We start from the raw sequence: 19,781 nt of genomic DNA on the forward strand, positions 1-19,781 counted from the left end.
AATTTTCCTCTGAAAATACTTGATTAATTGTCATGAATCTTTGCATATCTGGCCTAAAACATCTAAAATGAATTTAAAATGTTTTTCTACTTAAAGAAATTTTTTCTCCAAAATATTTATTTAGAAGTTAAACAGCTAAAATAAATATCGAATTCGGGGGAGGAAAGTAGTTGAAAGAAAATGACCAAAATTAGTTGACATGAAACTCTGGCGGACGATTTCTGCAACCAAATGTAAACATTAGTCAGCTGCTACTTTCTTTAATTGGTTGTCGGGAATTAATTAAATTTTTTTGTAAGCAAAGTAAATCTATAATTCTAAAATAATTGACATGGTATTTTTGCCGTAAATTGTTGCCCCTAAAAATCACAAAAAGCTAAAAAATTTTTTAAAAATTCATTCAGTTGTTAATTGGTTACAACAAAAATGTTTTTTTTTGTGTGTTTGCTATCTACTTATTGTGGCATGCATTCTCGAGTGTTGGATAATTTTATTACATAAGATTTTTAATATTCAAAAGTTGTAAAAGTTTACAATTACTTTAATTTTAGGTTATTGCCTGATAAAACAGAAAAAAATGCATTCCATTTTTATCCTTGCCCAAGACCCCCCCCCCAAAAAAAAAAAAAAACATAGTGGAACCTCTATATACATTTACTAGCGGCTAAGCCCCTAGAGTCCTCTAGTGGCACTTTAAATGTTTTTATTTATATTTAAAATATGTCTGTGTTAGGTTGACGTTTATGTTGCGTTGGAATCTCTTTGTTAAATCAAGAAACGTAAAAACAATTTAGATTTTTTTTATTTCTCTTGGGAGGGTGGTGGTACCCTCCCCCATAATAGTTTTAAACCTTCCCGGAAGCTATGAGAAGCTACCCTGTTAAGGAGAACCCAATCGGTTCAGCGGTTAGCGAGATCCTTCGGTACAAACAAACACACAAAGAGACATCCTGTTACTTTAGTATAAGGATTCATAATATTTAGTCGTATCACAATGAATTACAACTATTTTTGTTTCAGGAATAATGACATAAATTTTATTTGATTTATAAAATCAGTAACACAGCCATCAGTATTAGTTAACAGCATACACATTATCATATAAGGTAATTGAATAAAGTTATAATCAAAAAAGATGTTCTAATTACTTCATTTTTCTTTGGGGGGGGGGGGGAGATGGGTTGGAGGCCGGGTGTTGTCTCTTATTTAATCAAATTCTCACCTCACACCTTTTATTGCTCAACCTGGAAGTCCTAACAGTTCACGGGAATGAGTGCTACTGTTTTGGGCCAAGGCATTCCCTATATGGGTATAGTCACTCGTGGCAACACCCCTTAAGGGGCGATTTGTTGTATTTTTAAAATGGTTTTTAATTGGTTATTTATGGTTAGATTAGGTTATATTGGGTTAGATGATTGCCCTGCAGGGTTAGGCAATTGGCCCGCAGTGGCTAGAAATAGGATAAAGCTACTGTGAAAACACGAAGAATCGCCCCTTAAGGGGCTTTACCACGAAAGGGACTTTAGCCTTTATTTTTTTTGGTGGGGGGAATTTTTTCTTGGAGCGATTTCTCTTTGTAGGGTAGTGTTACCCTACCCCAATATAGTTATAAACCTTCCCAGGACCTATGAGAAGCTACCCTGAAAGGAGAACCATGTAGGTTTAGCAGTTAGCGAGATCCTTCGGTACAAACAGAAAGACAGACAAACATTCTGTTACTTTATTCTGCTAGATTTTAGCTGTCACTCTTTCTTTATTATAGCACTTCCTACCGTCCCAATCAGTACTGCTGGTTGGACGTAATTGTTATTTGATTTATATTCTTAATTTACGAAAAATTTATAATTATTTTAATTTTCAGATTAATTTTTGAATGCAGATTGCAGACAACTTTATCTCTTGGACAGTGCTAAAAACAAAAAACAAATTATTTGAATACATTTGAAGTGATAAATAATCTGAAGTGATAATAAGCTGATAAGCGATATTTTTGTTCAATGAATGTTTCTGCAATACTGTGACATTTTGCTGTCATTAAGAAATGATAAATAAAAGATAATAAATGAGAAAGTTAAATCTGTTTATAAATCTTGTTGGTGTTTTTTTAAGAAAACTTGTTTGTTTATTTTATTATTTTGACTGAAAACTAATTAAAATGATCATAATTTGTTAACACATAAATTAATCTTAAAGTGTCCTGGTTAGTTAGATTTTTATGATGCCTCTGTTTTTTAATATTGTATCAATATATGTATTGCCATTATGAAAATGTATTTTTGATTTTTCCCGAAAGCTAATAAAATAAAGTTAAAAACTTATTAAATATACTTTTACTTGTGCCATCATTAAAAAAAAGTAAAGCAATGTTTGTCTGTGTGTACCTAAGAATTTTGCTAACTGCTGAATTGAGTAGTTCTTTTTTGCAATTAGCTTCTTATAGGTCCCGAAAATGTTAATAACTATTTTTGTGTATAATGCAACTCCCAGGAGATAGCCAATTGAAAAAAAGATACCAATAAAGAAATTTTAATTTTGATTTCAAACTAAAATCAAAGTGGAGGGTCTACTTCATTCATTCCCCTTTCATAAGTCCCTTATATAAAAGTACCAGGATGTCTTGTCTGTGTATAGCGAAGGACCTCTAACCACTGGACTGGTCAAGGGAAGTCTTTTTTAAATATTTGGGTAACGAGTTGAAATGCTTACAATGCACTCTTTTAATATTAATCATTAACTTAGCAACAGGGATAATTCTTTTTTTTTAGCATGATAAATGATGTATAATAGGATATTTTTACTAGACTTGTATACATTTAAACTGGGTACTTAAATTGTTTGATGGACCAAAAAGCTTAACTTTAAGGAAATGATATTACTCAAACCTTGATTGAATTGAAATTAAAGATGCTTACATCACTGTTTCCGGAATTTGCCGATAATCACTTGATCTCATTCGTGCATAGACCCCTTTCACATTACTTTTTAGTAGCGAAGCTTCTCTATAATTAGTAGGTTGTCAACATTCCCATTATCAATGAGCATAATAAACCATAAAAAAACAATGGCGGTCGGCCTGGTTTTCGGCTATTTTTATTTTTTTTACAATTCCCCCCCCCCCCCCATTTCTAAGTGTGGTGTTTGTGATCTGATTTTCAAATTTTTTTAGATAAGGTTGTCAAGAATACATTTCCGGCCGTTCTAAGGGGTTTTTATGTTTGTAGTCGAAACTTTTAGAAGGTTTTTGGTTATTTTTAAATATTAGGCATTTCCCGGTGTTTCAAGTCTAATGTTTAATTTTTTTATAATCATACCACGTTATTCAGAGCATCCCAAAAGTAATTCACTTTTAACAGTCAGTCTGTCGGTCATGATACAAAATATAAATTACTTAAAGGAGGTTTCATAATTTTTCATCAAATATCTATGATTGATTTCAACAAATGTTTTTAAAATCTCCTTTTCCAATTTCTTATTCATGATTTGTTTGTGCTTCGCTACTTATTGATGTTGTGATCCTTGTTAATACCTAACTTTATTTCCGTCTGTTAAAATGCCGGGTTGTTTATGTCCTATAGAGGGGAAAATTCCTGAAGAAGGATATAAAATTGTGAGGTGTAACCAAGCAAAGAAACCTTACAAATAGTGAACAGTTAAGGGTCAACATTGCAATTATTTTGGAGCATAATTAACTATAAAACATTCATGATGTTCGGACTGCTTTTAGCAGGGTTTTCTTTTGACATTTTTTTTGCGTTTTGTCGACCAATTTAGACAAAATTTTATAATTATTTAAGACAAACTTAAAGTTCATCTTATATTTGCACTTAACGCTTACCTGATATCACAAGTTACTACTCTACCAATAAAATCATGAAATCCGTCATAAGAATGTTAGTAAAAGATGATTACTTCCACGGTAATTCCCTTTTTTTTTAGAAAAACTAACTATTACATGGATGTGTTTAAATTTGCATGTCTGTTAAGCTGCCCTTTCCGACATTTTTAATTTAAGAGTAACCTCGCTTCTCATTAACAATCTGATAGTAGCTTGCTATACTGGATACTGCACAAAAAAGTCAAGTAAGGTGCTACGACTACAATTAAAGAGATAGTTGCATGATGTGCATTTCAGAAAACTGATTTCTAACAAAAGTACCTAACAAGCATATTATGTAAAATATTATTTTTATTACAATAAATAGCAATCAAGGGAGTTCTGACACATTTGCGTAAACAGGGAGTATAGGCTTTATCTTTGGACTGAGAGGATAGGTTATTAGGGATAAAATCATTCTTATATGATGAATTTTCCCAAGTTTTAAGATTTTTTGGATAGGCCTCCAGGTCCCGGAGCTCCAGACCTCCAGGTGGTCTCTGGACAGGTAAAGACAAAAAAAATTTTTTTTTTTAAGAGTTAGAGGTCAACTTATAACACAAAATATGCATCTTTTTGAATTTTATTCACATATTTGAAGAAAAAACATGCATATTTTGTTTCATAAGTTGATCTCTAACTCTTTTTTTTTCAGTTTTACCTGTACAGAGGCCACCTGGAGGCCTATCCAAAAAATCTTAAAACTTTGGAAAATTCATCATATAAGAATGATTTTATCTTTAATAACCTATCATCTCAGTCCAAAGATAAAGCCTATATACCAGGTTTACGCAAATGTGCCAGAACTCCTCCCCCCCAACAAAATAATTCATGCTGTTTTTGGGGTAACAGGGCAGATGTTTATGTTGAATATATACCAAAAATATGATTTTCAAGTCTAAGTTGATATTTTTAAATCTACCTGGTAGAAAATTTAAATTCTTTCAAATTTATGTTCTATAGATGTAGTTTAAACTATTGAACAGAAAAAAAAAATTCACTAAATTCAAGTTTAAATGCACTTTGTGCAACTACCCCTTTTAACATTCAGCTACCAATTATGAAGCTGAGTATTCTAGACCAACTGGCTATTTATTATCTAAAACTCCTCAGAAAAGGCAACAAAACCTTTTTGAAGTATTTGGTTACCAGCAGCTACGCACATAGCCTCTAGGGATGATGGGTTAGGTTGGGAAAATAGACTAAAGCCATCCCAAAACCTTTTAGAAGCTTCACTGACAAGTACATCAAATTAAGACAAAAAGTCTTCCGATACCTTGAGCATCAGACAAATAATCTTACTACTTTAAATTAATGTATATTTGATCAGAGCTTTTTGTAAGACAGAACTAAGAGCTATATTAATTGAAAAAATATTAAATTGTCCAAGTTAAATATCATATGCATATCCGAAAACATTAGTTAAAAGAGTAGCGCCATTCTTATGGATGACAACAACCATAAAAGCAAAGCACTGAAACGGTAGGACAAACGCACATTAACACTTGTCTAGTGTCAGAACTGAAAATCAGAATATAAATGTATAAGTCTAAAAAAATTGTATGTAAATTTGTTAATAAACTGCTTTGATACAGGATATAATTTAAGGACATAGGTACTTACTTTTTTAGTAATTTATTATAGAGATGGTTCAATTATAACATTGTACTTTGTTTTCCAAGGAATCAGTATTCCAAAATCAGATCAATTGGATAATTTTATCACATAGAAAAGGGAGGGGGGGGGGGGGGGTAAAATGTGGTGACTTATGCCATGACATACCAGCAATTTTATTTTGGGTGCAACTCCCTTAGTTTTACAGATAATTGGGTAAAATCTTTTTAGTTGTATCACTAATTACCGCAAGTTTTGATATCTTTCTAAAAACGGCGGCGGTACCGTTTCAATATCCTTAAAAGCATAGGAGAAGCACTGAATTTAAGATATACCTTGATTAACAAGAATTTGAAAGTCCCCGCAGGGTTGCTTGTAAGAGGAAAAATAGAATAAAAAATAACATGGTCTGAAATGATTCCAAATTGCCTAATTCTGTGAGAAATGCAATACCTGCAACTTTTTTTTTAGGCGGCAGAAAACGGCGGGAGCGGTGGTACCATCGCGGTTTTTTATTCAAAAATATTAAACTGACCGACCTAAAAAGATTTTGTTTCAATATCTTAAAAAGCACAGAAGAAGCACTGAATTTAAGATATACTTTAATAAACGAGAATTTGTAAGGGGAAATTTTAAAAAAAATTAACATGGTCTCAAATGATTGACACAACCAAAAAGATTTTACCCCGTCATTTCTGAAACTAAGGAAGTAGCACCCAAAATAAAATTGCTGGTATATCGTGGCTGGCACCACATTTTACCCCCCCCCCCCCCCTTTGTTGTTAAAAAAGTTAAAAGTAACATGTTTAAAATGGTCTTACGGACATTCTAGTAATGATTACAGAGTTGCTACGCTTTCTAAATCGTATCTAATTACTACAGGAACCACCATGCAAAGTTTGGAATCAATAGGACAATTCTAACCTGTTTAAATTTACAGGAGGTAACTGTTCATTATGTACGGAAGATGTACTGACGGATGGACCAATTCAAATTATAAAAAAAGCTTTGCTTATAATAAATGATATCAAAAATTGCAAAATGCGTAGGTACTAAACTATATTTTAGTTTTTAATTAATATTATACATTAGGTAATAAAAGTTGAAACTAAACATTTAAACAAAATCTTAATTATGCAATAAAAATCACGACAAAAAATTATAGTATTTCAACAGTTATAGTTGTGGAAAATACTTTGAAAGTATTTTATAGGAAGTCTTCTTAAATTAATTAGTTACATGCGTGATTTGAATTAAACTTTGATAACAATACTAATGATAAACTAATCCAGTGGTGTGCATTAGGGGATGAAGAGGGATGTCAACAACCCCCTTAAAATAAGAATCAGGAAAACCTGCCTTACCATTTTTCATTCCCTTTTGGTTCAAACCCCCCTTGTGAATGTATGTGCACGCCACTGAATTAATCATTTTGCTTAAATATTTATCTGTGGTTAATATAAGAAACATAAGTAGGTATATAAAAAGGTATTGCATCGTATTAAAAAAGCTTTCCGCGGATGTAAAAAAATTAGTTTTTAATCTTATGATTGTACATTTTTATATTCGTAGAAAACTGGATAGGATAATACGATGCTGTACATGATTTTTCAGTATTGGTGAGAACCGGTTCTAATCCACCGGATATTCATCAGTTTCGAAGCAAAAATAAAATAGATTGTTTTTTTTTCTGGGCTTAAAACTTATGCCCTTGTTTGATTTGGGTCTCTCATCATCGACATTCTTGGTCCACTTTAACCAGCCATTTCTTCACTACAACCTAAAATATTAATTCATTGAAGTAATCGTTGGATAGTGATACATAATTAATCTTGGATCTAAGGAAATAAGACAATGGACGATTAATTGACTTATTCCTCTAATCATAGTAAACAAAATTACCCCTTTTGTAGATTAAAAGGGGGGAGGCGGATGTGCCACTTTTTGAAACCAAAAGTAAAACGTGCATGATCTCAGCCCATAAAAGAGCTACAGCTCTAAAATTCTGCACAGCAGTTGCTTTTGATTTGAATAATATGGAACTGTGAAGAAACGGCGGCGAAACCGCCGCTCCCGCCGAATTCTTTTGCCTTTTCTCGTCATAATAGACAATTAAAATAAATTCGGCGAAAAAAGGCAAAAAAAAATTCGGCGGTTTGCGGCGGGTCCGCTTCCGTTTCTTCACAGTTCCATATTGTTCTCCAAAAAAGCAACTGCTGTGCCGAATTTTAGAGTTATAACTCTTTTATGGGCTGAGATCATGCACGTTTACTTTTGGTTTCAAAAAGTGGCACATTCGCCTCCCCCCTTATTTATACTACTAGTTTCTACCAAATAAAGCAAATCTGTTGGCATTTTAATTAAAAACAAGAATGACTTTATCCATAAAAGCGAAGCTCTGAAATGGTAGGACAAACGGATAATCAGAATATAAAAGATGGGGGGGGGGGGGGGGGCGGATGTGCCACTTTTTGAAACGAAAAGTATAACGCGCATGATATCCGCCCATAAAATATTTACAGCTTTAAAATTCAGCATAGCAGTTGCTTGATATAGAACTGGGAAGAAACGGCGGCGGAACCGCCGCTCCCGCTGATTTTTTTTGCCTTTTCTCGCTATAATAGACAATTTTCAATCATCTGAGATAAACTTTTTTTTCCTTATTTCCCTCATATTTTCACTTGACACTTTACATTTTTTTATACCTATTGACTGTAGACATGTATGAAATATTACAAGTGTCACGCGAATATATAAGAGAATTTTTATGAGAAAAAAAAGTTTATCTCAGATGATTGAGAACTGTTTAATTTAGCGAAAAAAGGCAAAAAAAATTTCGGCGGTTTTCGTCGTTCCATATTGTTATCCACAAAAGCAGCTGCTGTGCTGAATTTATAGCTGTAACTCTTTTGTGGGCTGAGATCATGTGCGTTTTACTTTTTGTTTCAAAAAGTGGCACATCCGCCCCCCCCCCCTCTCCTTTAAATTGTAAGTAAAGTTGAAAAACTGCTTGGGCCAGGATAATGTTTATGGACATCCTTACATTTTTAGGACTTGATAATGCTTCGCTTGTAATATTGTACTATGTCGTCCCAGGAATCAGTATCCCAAAAATAAGAGCAATTGGATAACTAAATCACAAAGAAGTTGTTAAAAAAAAGTAAAAAAATCAACAGACCTTTTGGTTATGATTATAGAGTTGCTACGTTTTCTAAATCGTACCTAACTACTACAGAAATCACCATGCAAACTTTGAAATCAATAGGACAATTCTAACATGCCTAAATTAACGAAAAAGCTATCCGTTCTGGACGGACCGACCAACCCTAATTATAGAAAAGCTTTGCTTTCAAAAATATATGAACAGTAATATGTGTATCTGTGTCTGTCAAACAGAATGAGTCGAGACTGTTATTATGTCCAGCCACAAACTCAAAAAAGGACTATGCACGAACGAGATTTAATGATTCTAGACAGCTTCCAGCATTGATCCTTGGTATTTTTTTTGAGAATATACTAGGTTTATGTCAAATATTTGGTTTATCGACCATAGTTTTATATGATTTTTTTAAATGTTAAGCATTTTTTGTTCAATATCATCAAATGCTTTGTTGAGTTTAAAGGACAAAATAAAATAACACAGCAAAAATCATCAAATGCTGTAAATTGCAAACGTACATTAATTAAACTGTTTACAATAATACAAGTTACAAACCCATTTTTTAAATATACATTTCTTCTCTCGAAATACCTAATACTTATGTGTCAAAGCTTATGAAACAACAGTTTGAGCTCAACAAAACATTTAATGAGATTTTATCATAAAATGTTTTTAATTTCAAAGTGACAAAGTTTTTTTATATAAAACCGTGGTGAAACCTAATTTTTAGTCAATAATCCAAATATTAAACATAAACCTAGTAAATTGACGGAAAAATACTTAGACTCATAGCTGGAAGGTGCTTGGAATCACTTGTTCTAATTCGTGCATAGTCCTCTTTAGGGGTAGCTGTGCTATTAAAAATGACTTACCTCGGAAGATGCTAATACCAACGCAACTGCAAGGCATGATAATTTGGCAACTATGCCTGCTGATTGAGTCACATCGCACATCCATGGCCGAATACTGGACCCTCTTTTCTTGTTACTAAAACAACACAATAATTTGAAAACCAATTGTGGGGAAATCAGTGACATGTAAGTAAAAAGCTTAATGATTAGGGTTGGCAATCCGAATCCGGGATCCGGAATCCGCCCAATTTTGGAATCCGAATCTGGAATCCGTTTTTATAGCGGATTAGGATTCTTAATTGGTAGGCTAAAATTAGCGTCTTGAGTTTTTTCATTCAACTCCCCCTTTTTGAAAGCAAAGATTAACATCATTATATATAATATCTTTTAAAATCTGGTTTGATTCTCGGAAGTGAATTATAGAAAAAACTAAGAACATTAGTTTTAATTAAATGGACACACAGACATTCTGGATTGATTATAGTGTTGCTACGCTTTCTAAATCGTACCTAACTACTACAGGAATTATCATTCAAAGTTTGAAATTAATAGGACAGTTATAATAGGCCTAAATTAACGAATAAAAGCTATCTATCTCGGACCTCGGACGTACGGACCGACCCCAATTATAGAAAAGCTTTGCTTTTAAAAACAGGAGTAGAACGATAAAAAATTATGTTAACTTTTTAAAAAACTTTTGTCTATGTCTATAGTTCTTTTCAATAGGTAATAAATACACATATTTAGTGAATATTATCGTTCTACTACTATTTTTAAGCCTTAAAACACACATTTTTACGGGTTTTACCAGGAACCTACCCCTCTCTTTGACGGATTGCCATCCTTAAATATTAATCCTCTCAAAATCTTATTGTAAATTTTGCTAAAATCATAGGAGGAAAAGTAAGAGTTCACAAATACTAAGTAACCATAGAGTTATGTGATTCAAGATTTGAAAACAGGATAAGAACGCTGAAGTTAAGGTTTTTTTATTTGCTATGTCTCTATAAAATAGACAATTTTTATTCAGTTGGAACAAGCTAATTTTTTCCTTTTAAATATCGGGTTTGACGGCAGTGGCGGTTTCACCAAGTGGCGTACAAAGCACATATTGTAAGTGGGAGGGGGGGGGGGGGGGGGGGCACTTTTAACATACTGCCAGGACTTTATACAGTTCTGTAACTTTTTTTAGGTTCCTATGACTTTTAGATCCTAGTAGTGTCACACTCGCCCTCTCCCAAAGATACTGTAACTTATCCTAAACATCATTTGATATCCTATTATATAAGATAGTAAGTTATTTTGTTTATAGCTTAAGATTTCCATAGCTACTCAACTGATTGGGTTCTCCATTATCTTATGTTTTGAGTTTAGCCTGGGTGTTATGCTATTTCATTTTTAGATTTTAATCTTTTTGAACATACTCTGCGTTTGAATTGCAATCGAACGGACTCAATTGCGCATGGTAATGCAACGTGCTTGCCAGGGTATTAAGTAAGGTAAAACCCATTAAATAACCAACTCTTTGATTGCACGACCTTTGTCTATAAATCGTAACTGAGCATGGTATACTCTAACTATTTATGTTGCGCACCTGGCATAGCAGCTGTAGGAACCATTTTTAACATCATTAGTTATGAAGCGGTGTTTTGTTGCGATTTAAACCTATCACCTTCGTGTTACGTCACAGCCACAGGTACAATAGTGATATATGTATATAGACAGACTTACAGTTTTGAAGAAAAAAAATTAATGCCTAACCTTTTCGAAATGGACTTGTTATTGGACATACGAAGCGCACAATCTTAATCTTAATTAATCTGTTTTATCAATTTTATGATTTTTGAACAGTATTCTGTCTTATGGTGTGGTGAAGTGACAACAAACAGTTTCGGTTAAGTTTTTCTCTGTCATAATGCATTCTTGAGCTTGAAAGAACATTAGGATCGACATTTGCTTGGAGGGGGGCATATTTGTTGATCGCGGGGGTTGGGGAGGAATGGAGGGGAAGAAAGAGGCATTTTTAAACATGCATTATAATATTACCTTAAGAATCATTCTGTTTTCTTCCTGTCTGCGCTTCCAGTTTCCTTCCGGGCCTTGGACTCTCTAAATGAAAAAAATACTTGAAAAGAAGTTCAAATAATCTTTTTTTATTCAATATAAACTAAATGACAATAGTTTTAAGAAATGACTGACAGACCAAGAAAGATACAGAGTAAATGCTGATCATAGATGTCCAAAGAAAAGCAGACATCTATCAGAAAAGATAGCATTCGAAAAAATAATTTTTTTCAATATTAAAAAAAAAATGAACGGCCAAGAATTACTGATGGACTGCAAGACCAAGTAATTAATTATGAACTGAAAACTCACACATATATTCACACATGTTCACGTCTATCTTAAAAAGGAGCTGATATTCACATTTTTCACTTTCACACACAGACGAATTGAGAAACATAAACTACAAAGTAGCTTTGTTACTAAAAAGATGTTTAGTAAAAATCTCTACCTCTAAATACATTCGCTGAAGAAAAAAGCATTCATTGTTTTCATTCTGTAATCTGAAATATTTTAATATTACTAGTGAAGCATTAAAATATATCATGTTAATTCAAAACATGTATAATGATTAAATGTCTCTTAACGATTCTCCAAAACCATATAAATTTTCCTTCTTTAAAGTAACAAATTTTCTTTATTAAGCTTTTATCGTAATGAATACAACCAGTTCCTTTTTATTAGAGTAACTTTATGTACACAAATGGTAAATAACTGAACAGTATCACTCCCCCACCCCCCTCTTCTTTTTTTCTCTTTTAAGTTAATAATCATATGAAACAAAATTAGAGGAATACTTTATTTCTACTAAATGAATTTAAAAATTTCAAAAAACTTTTCTAAAAATTAGAGAAAGATATTAGGTAATAATGTTAAGAATTTTTAACAACATATTGGCCGATTTTTAAATGAAACAAATTAAAATTCCAACGTATGGCCAATTAATCACAATAAAACAGTAATATAAAAGAACCAATAATATCTCTATATTATTTTTAATTGTATTAGGGAATGACCTAATATTTTTATAGGGACGGCCCATGTAGGCATAAATTATGTATGTACGTCACATGAGATAGATTGATAGTCATCCCGAACACGAGAGATTAAAAAGTAAAAATAATTTAGCCAACATTCAACCAGGGATCTTAAGGGATAAGACAATAGGCGATAATTATTCACTGATTATGTTTACATTAAATTAAAAGTATTTCAGAAGTATCAATAAATGCATGAGTTTTACAGTTCATTATCTTTCCCTACCCAAATAAACTTCACAGTATACTACTCGATTAGAAATATTACTTTTAGCTTATTTATCTTTTACTTCAAATAAAACTACTTTATCACAATTTTTAAAAAGTTGAAAATATCTGTAATGTCTACGACGCCATATTGATATGAAACCTGTCTGCTGTTCTAATAGAAATAGAAGAATAGAAGCATATTCTGAACCCTTTTTTCGTCAAATCTAAGAAGGAACATTTCTAGCAGACAAAAGTATTGTTTACTTTCGACTCAAGCTGATGTGGATTCTTAAAAAATTATAGACTCTCTACTCGATAGTGAGGCAAAATTATTTTTGTGAAAAATCATCCAAAAGCACATTAAAAAATCTACAAAAATTAAACTGAATCATATGTTAATAACCCTTTTAAGATTTTATTTAATTTTTGTAAATTTTTTTATTCGATATTGGAGGATTTTTCACAAAAATAATTTTGCCTCACCAGCGAGTAGCCAGCCTAACTTTTTTTAAAGAATCCACCTCGTTTCGAAGCTTTCAAATTAAAACGAAATTTTTGGGCAATTAATTCTGATTCCGCAAAGCTTTCTACTAAGAAAATATACTGTTTACAGCTGACTTTTATGTATGTATGAAATGAAAAAAACATGCATTCGTAACAAGATATGTACAAAATTTCAACCAATGAAATTAAATGTATGTACCGATGCGATTCTCCTATTGGCTCAATCAGACATTCCCTCTCTTTCTTAGTACCTTTATTGCTGTTCTGTAAATATTGTCGTGTTTTTTTTAGAATACTCTTTGTATAATATTAAAGCCGACGAAATTAAATATAAAATAAGTCTTTTTATTAACAACTAACCACTGCAGTTTTTAAAAAATAATTTTATTTTTGTTTTTATTCGTCGACATATTTTTATTGGTCAAAAAAACTACAGCTTCAGCTACACATCACCACCTATCGGGGATGTAGGGATTTTAATTACCAAGTGGTGGGCTCTATTAAAATGATGTAAAAAATAGTTAATTTTTTCTCAGTTATCAGTGAAAATTTTAATTAAAATGCTAAACAAAATATGTATGGTTACTGGCAACCTAAAAATATGACAAAGATGGGATTTTAATTTTGCTTCTCGGCCATGTAGTTAATTTTAGAAAATTTTCCTAGAAGCATTGAATTTCTTTCAAAAATTTCATGTAACACAAAATGCCGTTTTCGAAGGTCCATAACTTTTTTGTTATTGAAGCTTGAGGCTTCAAATTTTGTGTATGGGGTCTACTTGTGGCAGTCTTTTAGCAGTTAGAGCGCTGAATTTCTTGCAGGCTTCCTTTAATTATATATTATTTTATTACATTTTTAATTTCCATCAAAATATTTTATGCAAGAGTGCCTCAAATATAGCGTCAAGGGTAAATAATACATTTTAAAATTTATTTTTTCTATGAGGATCTGTGATTAATTCCTTATGAAATATTTACTTTAATTACGATACGTAACACGAACATACATACACAAACATGATGCAACTTTTAGCAAAAAAAATAATATTTCAATTTTTAAATATTTTTTTTTAATTAGTGGTTCAGCCCTTACTTTTTCAATGTACTTTTACAAAATTATTTTATGAAAAATTTATTTGATCAAAAGTAAAAGTTGCAGCATCCAATGTCTGTCAAATCCTTTCCTCTTCATTATGACTATGATTGAACAGAAGCTTTATAATTCAACCTTCAGACACAGCCTTGTGTGATGCAGTGATGTTTGGATTTCTTAGGGAACTACATTGGTTACACAAAATGATGCAATTCTAACAACGAATTGGATCGGTTTTTGGCTAGAAACAGACTTATACAGTTAAATATGTCTATGTCTTTAAGTTATTTATAATCTATATAATGGCACCTTTGATATAAGCTCATATTATATCAAACCTATATTCGCCCTTTAAGAAACATGACCTTAAAAATTGCTCATGTTCGTAAATCCCCACCCCTCATTTATTCCTATAATCTTTTAATTTGATTGACATGTTAAGATATAAACTCATAATTTATCCATAATTTGTAATAAAATGCTTTAATAAAAAAAATTCAAACTTCAATAACTTTTTTGTCTTTAGAGATTTTTTTGTCAAATAAAAAGGAGTTTTTTTCTTTTTACTATAACCTACGTTATTAAAGAAGATTCTTTTACTGCAAATGCATCACAATCAAGAAATGTGAAAAAATGACAAATTGCAGTTTCTTAAAAATGCTTTTGTGAGGAGCTAAAAAGCATTTCACCTTTAACCCATTAGTGCCGAACCGGGCATAAAAACCCGGTTCCGAAAAATGGAAAAAAAAACGGTTTCCGGCTTCATAATTGCATCATTCTCAGTATGAATCCCCCCTCTACTACCCTGGTTTTCATTTCCCCCTGGAGCAGGCAGTTTAGCTTACTTCCGTTTGCCGGTATAGCTCAACAAAATTTGAAAATCATGAAAATTTAAAGGAAGCATGCAAGAGAAACCACGCTTTAACTGCTGAAAGACTGCCACAAGTAGACCAAATATCCCAAATTTAAAGCCTTCAGCTTCTATAACAAAAAAGTTCTAGGCATTTTAAAATGACATTTTATGTACAATGGAAATTTTGAAAGAATTGTAATGCTCATGTTGAAAACTTTAAAATTAAACTACGTGGCCTAGAAACAAAATTATAAGCTTATTTTTGTCATAAATTTAGGTTTCCAGTAACTAATTATATTTTTACAATAAAAATACCCATTTTTATTGTCAAAATCATAAAATAAAATTAAGTTTTACTTGCGTTGTACCGAATGTACTGTAGCCAATCAGAAGGCTGAATCAGCTTAACAACCAATCACAGCTAAGCTTGTATTAGTTTACCCCTTTGTTTCCGCTATGATTTTCGTTTAAAAATGCAACTTAAATCAAATTTTTTTCATAGATTTTGACTATGAAATGTGGTGTTTTTATTGTAAAAATGTAATCAGTTACAGGCAATCTAAGTTTCTGACAAAGATAAGGTTATAATTTTATGTCTAGGCAACGTAATTTAATATTGTTTTTTCTTTTATGAGCATTGGAAATCTTTCAAAAATTCCATTGTACATAAAATGCTATTTTGAAATGCCTAGAACTTTTTTGTTATTGAAGCTGAAGGCTTGTAATTTGGGGTATTGGGTCTTCTTGTGGCAGTCTTTCAGCAGTTAAAGCGTGTTATTTCTTGCAGGCGTCCTTTAAACTGTTTTTAACCTATTTTTAAAACATATATAAAAAATATACTATGACACCAGTAGAATCAGACTGCAGAGCCTAAATTTGAATTAAGTCCACAATAACCTTTTTTGGGGGGATTTAAATATTAATTTTTACTGTTGCCATGGTCATTTTGACCAGAGCAAAAGGTCTTTTTTTATTTGGGTAAAATTCGTAGCTTTTAGAGAGTTTTGCTTCATAAATATTGTATTCTGGTACAGAGTAAAATTAGGCCTTATGATTTTACTATCAAAATTCACTAAAAATTCTGCCATGGCAGCTGATATCTATTTTCAACAAGTGGAGTGCCAAGGATAAGATGTCTGGCAATGGTCAGATTATCACCGCCATGGCGGAATTTACAGGCGCCATAAACCAGTTGAAGCAGTTGACCAAGGGCGACAAAATTGCGGCAGATGAGTGGTTAACTGTTCTCTATCTAGAATTATTTAGTAAAATGCTACCTAAGGAAGTTCGTGAAAAAATAAATCTATCCCTGGGGTCGATGGACACCCCAGACGTGTGATCTAATGTTTATTGACAAGTACATCTATTTGTGAATTCGTTTTATTCAAATTATTATTTTTTATATGATTTTTTTATCGTTTTTTTACGCCCTATTATGACCCGGTTCAGCTTGGCCATAAATACCTGACAGTTTTAAAACCCGGCTTGGTTTCGGTTTTTATTACCTGGTTTTAACTTTTCAACCAATAAAAATAACAGTTTACGTCATTAGTAAGGGTTTGAGCCACCCTAATAACCCTAGTAATCTCTATAGGTGTCACCCAATAGTTTTATTCTCGTTTTCTGATATGTAACACCCAAATTTTATATGTTCTTTTTTTGTAGTGTGTGTCTTTTAAAACTTCGAGCAACGGGTTTTTTTACCCGAAAACGGCGGCACCTATAGCCGAAACACTAAATTTGAAATAAATCGCTTCGTATTATACTTGTAGCTCTATAGATTACATGAGGTTGTGTAGTTTTAATTTCGGATCGTATCAAAGTTCTAAAAAGTGTTCATCTCAATTTTGGCGTTCAAAAATTACATTTTTCGATTTTTGGTCGCAATAACCGGGTTTTTACAGCAAAACCGGTTTTAACGCTGGCGGAAACCGCCCAAAACGGGTAATAATGCCTGGTTGGTATTTATGGCCGAGCCGAACCGGGTTTTTTTGCAACTTTCCTGTGCATGCCACTAGAGCAAAACAAAAAAATACGAATTCTGTTTTGACCATTATAAAGCTTCCCTGAAACTTTCAGCTCGATCGGCCCATAAAAGTGGTGCTCGGCACTAATGGGTTAAAACTCATTAAGGTACTTTTCTTATACCTTTTTCTAAATTAATATTGAAATTCTACGATTTTTTTATACATAATAGAAGAGTTATTTAAATTTTTCTTGCACAACATTTTTCACATAAAGCATTTTTGGAAACTATGTACCTATCATAGAGGCCGTATTTTTAGAGATAATGAAAAACACCTGTTATAAATTTGATGTACTTTTCTACAGAGAATAATGACATATAATCGTTTTTTCTGTAATCCTTCTGGTTGTGTCAGAAAAACGGAAAACGCATTTTTTTCTGAAACACCATGTATAATTCTGAAGTCTAAACCAATTAGAAGTTTCATTTCTGTTCTTTACAATTCAAAAGAGAGTGTTTTGTTTTAGAAAAAAAATATTTCCAATGAACATAGTAAGGTTTTTTTTGTAATAATATAAAGTGAATTATATAAATTGGTCTAAAAGCCACAATATAACCCAGAGTAAAAAAAGACCTTTTGCTCTGGTCAAAATGACTGGAGCATCAGTAAAAATTAATTTTTAATTCCACCAAAAAAAGTTTAATATAAATTTGGGCTCTGCAGTCTGATTCTACTGGTGTCATAGTATATTTTTGATATATGATTTAAAAATAGGTTAACAAGGATGACAACATCCATAAAAATAAAAATAAAATCATAGATGGTAATACGTACAAGTAGATTTAAAGTGTATATCAATTGATTTATTGAAGAAAATAAACACGAAACCCTGTTTTATTTTGGGAGTGGGGACAAAACACCTAATTTAAAAATACCTAATTTAAAAATGCCTAATTTTATAAATGTCTAATGTGACAAAACACCTAATTTATAAATACCTAATTTAAAAATGTCTAATTTAAAAATACCTAATTTTAAAAATGCCTAATGTGACAAAACACCTAATTTTATAAATGCCTAATTTTATAAACACCTAACTATAAATACCTAAGTTTAAAAATACCTAAGTTTAAAAATACCTAATTTTAAAAATCCTAATTTAAAAAAACCTAATTTTAAGCATATCTTAAAACTGTTGTTGAATATATTAAAACGGCGGCTACGACTCCTAGAGTCCTCTAAGGGCGATTGCAGCGCGGAGGGGAATTCAAATAGTCTTGCTGGTGGGGGGGGGGGGGGGGGTGTTAGACCTCCCTCCAAAATTTCAAAATATAGTTTGAAATAGAGAACTGGACGGACTTATGGACGGACTGACCCTAATTAAAGAAAAGCTTCGCCTTTAAAAATAAAATTTTATGATTATTTTGTGGCAACTCACATGAGAAATAAATTAATTAGTAAAATCAAAGGTTGAAGGACAAAGAAAATGCATTTTAATTTTTATTTGTTTCTTCCCTAACCAATGTAGCTGTAGCGTCGCTTTCTTGGGGGGTGATAGTTGACCATCCCCCATTTTAGTTCTAGTTTTGTAAAGAAAAATTGAAGAATTATAAAAAAAAAACAGAGGGAAAGTGGGTGGGATTTTTTCAAAAGGCGATTTCTCATTGGAAGGTGTTGGTAACTTCCCCAAAAGTGTTATTTACCTTCCCATGACCTACAGGAAGCTTTATTGTAAAGATGAACCATATTGGTTCAATGACTAGATCCTTCAGCCAATTGGATTAATGTTATCAAAATTTTAAACTGTTTTTAACCTATTTTTTAAATGTATATAAAAAATATACTATGACACCAGTAGAATCAGACTGTAGAGCCTAAATTTGAATTAAATCCCCAATAAACTTTTTTGGGGGGGATTTAAAAATTTTTACTGTTGCCGTGATCATTTTGACCATAGCAAAAGGTTTTTTTTATTTGGGTAAAATTCGTAGATTTTAGAGTGTTTTGCTTCATAAATATTGTATTCTGGTATAGAGTAAAATTAGGCCTTATGATTTTACTATAAAAATTCACTAAAAAGTTAATTCTTTATAATATATCAACGAATTAACATTAACATGTTTGTGTTCTCTCACTTATTTTAAAAACATAAAAAATGGCTGTAAACGGTTAAATGACAACAAATGTTTATGCAATACAACAAATTTATTTTTGTCACATACAGTATGACCCTCGAAAAAGTACTTTTTAGCATCTGCAGCCCTTATTTCTCAATGAATTATTAAAAAATGTATATGTCCTTGTTCTCTATAGATTTCCACATAAGTAGATATAAAAATATTTTTATTACCTCCATTAACACCGGAGATTTTTAGAGCTAAAGTTTTGAAAAAGTGACTGAGGAAAAAGTAACTTTTAACATGAAATGACTTTTTTAGCATAATTAAGGTAGAAGTCCTTTTATTTTTGTTACTAGCAGAAACTTTATACAAATATGAAATAAAAAATTTAGTTTTTGAGTAAAAAGCATTTTTTTACACATATTTTTGAGTCTT

General features: G+C 31.8%; 2 long non-coding RNA genes across 2 annotated transcripts; one reads left to right on the forward strand and one right to left on the reverse strand.

Annotated features, from left to right (window-relative positions):
- Positions 1–1,017: 1,017 nt before the first annotated feature.
- Positions 1,018–2,318, forward strand: LOC145329173 (uncharacterized). The gene is made up of 2 exons (XR_013882786.1): positions 1,018–1,106; positions 1,862–2,318. It is a non-coding gene; the product is annotated as an uncharacterized LOC145329173 (long non-coding RNA).
- Positions 2,319–6,530: 4,212 nt separating this feature from the next.
- On the reverse strand, positions 6,531–12,076 carry LOC145317254 (uncharacterized). Its single transcript, XR_013878954.1, has 4 exons — positions 12,015–12,076; positions 11,546–11,608; positions 9,521–9,635; positions 6,531–7,268 (listed from the first exon to the last, which is right to left on the reverse strand). It is a non-coding gene; the product is annotated as an uncharacterized LOC145317254 (long non-coding RNA).
- Positions 12,077–19,781: the final 7,705 nt, after the last annotated feature.

Source organism: Acartia tonsa, chromosome 1, assembly GCF_053477335.1.
Source record: "Acartia tonsa isolate MP-2025a chromosome 1, ASM5347733v1, whole genome shotgun sequence".
NCBI classification, from domain to species: Eukaryota; Metazoa; Arthropoda; class Copepoda; order Calanoida; family Acartiidae; genus Acartia; species Acartia tonsa.